This window comes from Periplaneta americana, chromosome 2, assembly GCF_040183065.1.
Source record: "Periplaneta americana isolate PAMFEO1 chromosome 2, P.americana_PAMFEO1_priV1, whole genome shotgun sequence".
In the NCBI taxonomy this organism is placed as follows: Eukaryota; Metazoa; Arthropoda; class Insecta; order Blattodea; family Blattidae; genus Periplaneta; species Periplaneta americana.
Genome location: NC_091118.1, coordinates 74,634,578 through 74,637,603, shown reverse-complemented (window position 1 = coordinate 74,637,603; position 3,026 = coordinate 74,634,578).

Genomic DNA, 3,026 nt, shown 5'->3' with positions numbered 1-3,026 from the left:
TACTAAGGAAATGCTCATTACTTAAGTGTTTCCTCATTTTTTTTAGTGACGACTATGAATTCGACCCTTTGTTACACAGTTTATCAAACCAATTAATTTTGTCCATTTGCAACCACTTAATTTGTTGCTGCTCAAATCTGTGAACGTATTTCTGCCACCTATTAGCAGGGTCCATTCTTGCTGAGGAATAAGATTATCTAATAATTCCGGTAAACCTGGAAATATCCTTGTTTCCTTAAATATCGATCTATTTCGGGGGTATTCTTGCACATTTGCATCAGTCTCTACAAACGTGTACTAGGTACAAATCGTTTACTCCAAAGTGTTTAATGCTTTGTTGGCGTGAACACATTTTGTGGTAGACGAGTAGATTCTAGCCACATAATTTATTCTTTTCAGTTGGAAATTTGAAAACTGTAACATAATACTCTCACTTATAGCACTCTGGTAATTGATGGTATACACAGGCACAGACCATGTGTGAATAAAAGAATATGGATAAATTAATTTCACGTTTAATAAAAGTCTAAACTTCCTTTATTTCAGTGCCTTGAATTTATTTTTGTTTGAGGTTATACCTATATTAGAAGTAACCGTAGCTATGTGCCTCATCTTTTGATTCCTTTTCAGACTTTACTTTTGTGATTCACTTAATGTTAACAGTTTGGTGACGTAGGTACATGCTGTCATGCTACTGTCCGTCCGAGAGGTTATGTCACACGGTCGTCAAAATGGGGGAAATCACATGACACTTAACAGAGCCCTTTTCTTCAAATTATTTTAAACAGTTGTATAAATACTACATAAACTTCCAATTCCGTACAGCAAATATTTGCAGAGAAGAGCCTAACACCTCAGTTACAAGCCTTTACAGAGGGGACAATAGAAACGAGTGGGACAAACCGGGAATGCGACATAACCATTTGGCTGGACAATACTTATTTATCCCCTTCACAATTAGCAATCAATGTATTACGAGGATTACAACTCAGAATTACACTATCTTTCAGCTCTACGTGATACAACTGATAAGCCCATGACGGTAGACGCTGCCAGCCAGCCTTCGACCAGCCAGTACGCAGAGTTCGAGGACAGCGTCATGGAGCTGGGGCGGAGGAAGTTGGTGAAGCTAACAACTGATAAGCCGATGACGGTAGACGCTGCCAGCCAGCCTTCGACCAGCCAGTACGCAGAGTTCGAGGACAGCGTCATGGAGCTGGAGCAGAGGAAGTTGGTGAAGCCAAGTACTGATAAGCCGATGACGGTAGACGCTGCCAGCCAGCCTTCGAGCTGCGAGTACGCAGAGTTCGAGGACAGCGTCATGGAGCTGGGGCAGAGGAAGTTGGTGAAGCTAACAACTGATAAGCCGATGACGGTAGACGCTGCCAGCCAGCCTTCGAGCTGCGAGTACGCAGAGTTCGAGGACAGCGTCATGGAGCTGGGGCAGAGGAAGTTGGGGAAGCTAACAACTGATAAGCCGATGACGGTAGACGCTGCCAGCCAGCCTTCGACCAGCCAGTACGCAGAGTTCGAGGACAGCGTCATGGAGCTGGAGCAGAGGAAGTTGGTGAAGCTAACAACTGATAAGCCGATGACGGTAGACGCTGCCAGCCAGCCTTCGACCAGCCAGTACGCAGAGTTCGAGGACAGCGTCATGGAGCTGGAGCAGAGGAAGTTGGTGAAGCTAACAACTGATAAGCCGATGACGGTAGATGCTGCCAGCCAGCCTTCGACCAACCAGTACGCAGAGTTCGAGGACAGAGTCATGGAGCTGGAGCAGAGGAAGTTGGTGAAGCTAACAACTGATGAGCCGATGACGGTAGACGCTGCCAGCCAGCCTTCGAGCTGCGAGTACGCAGAGTTCGAGGACAGCGTCATGGAGCTGGGGCAGAGGAAGTTGGTGAAGCTAACAACTGATAAGCCGATGACGGTAGACGCTGCCAGCCAGCCTTCGACCAACCAGTACGCAGAGTTCGAGGACAGAGTCATGGAGCTGGAGCAGAGGAAGTTGGTGAAGCTAACAACTGATGAGCCGATGACGGTAGACGCTGCCAGCCAGCCTTCGAGCTGCGAGTACGCAGAGTTCGAGGACAGCGTCATGGAGCTGGGGCAGAGGAAGTTGGTGAAGCTAACAACTGATAAGCCGATGACGGTAGACGCTGCCAGCCAGCCTTCGACCAACCAGTACGCAGAGTTCGAGGACAGAGTCATGGAGCTGGAGCAGAGGAAGTTGGTGAAGCTAACAACTGATAAGACGATGACGGTAGACGCTGCCAGCCAGCCTTCGAGCAGCGAGTACGCAGAGTTCGAGGACAGCGTCATGGAGCTGGGGCAGAGGAAGTTGGTGAAGCTAACAACTGATAAGCCGATGGCGGTAGACGCTGGCAGCCAGCCTTCTAGCAGCCAGTACGCCGAGTGGGAGGAGAGCGTCATGGAGCTGGGGCGGAGGAAGTTGGTGAAGCTAGAGGTTTATCTTCATCACTTCCGGTACGAGATAGACGGAGACTACGAAGGTACAGTAACAGTTCAAATTCTAAGCTATAGGCTAGTGGCGCTTTCAGCTATGCAGAAGCAGAATCCGTGGAATCCCAGAGTAATAGTACCATATAAAGTAAACTTTTTCTTAGGCCAGTGTCCATGGCCCTTAAAATTAAAAATATTTGATTCTGATTTAGGCTACAGTCATTCCCTATAAAAATGCATATGGGAAATAGCGTGCGCAGTAATAAAAATGGCTGATTTGTCGGCATTTCCAGCGCAAAGAATTGCGGTTCTCTGGATATCTACGGACTCTGTGGACAAGTTCAGGAGACTATAATTCGTATTGGTAGTGAATAGAACATTTATCCAGTGGTATCGAATTTTTCAGACACACAAAACGCTTTTCGTTTGACACTCACAGACACTTCAATAAACTAAACTAAAAGATAACAAACTGACCAGCAAAAATTTCCAGAATTTTATTACGGTCTAGTGAGGAATGTTGCTTGAGAAAGAGAGGATTAACAAGAGGGTGGGTATTGTAG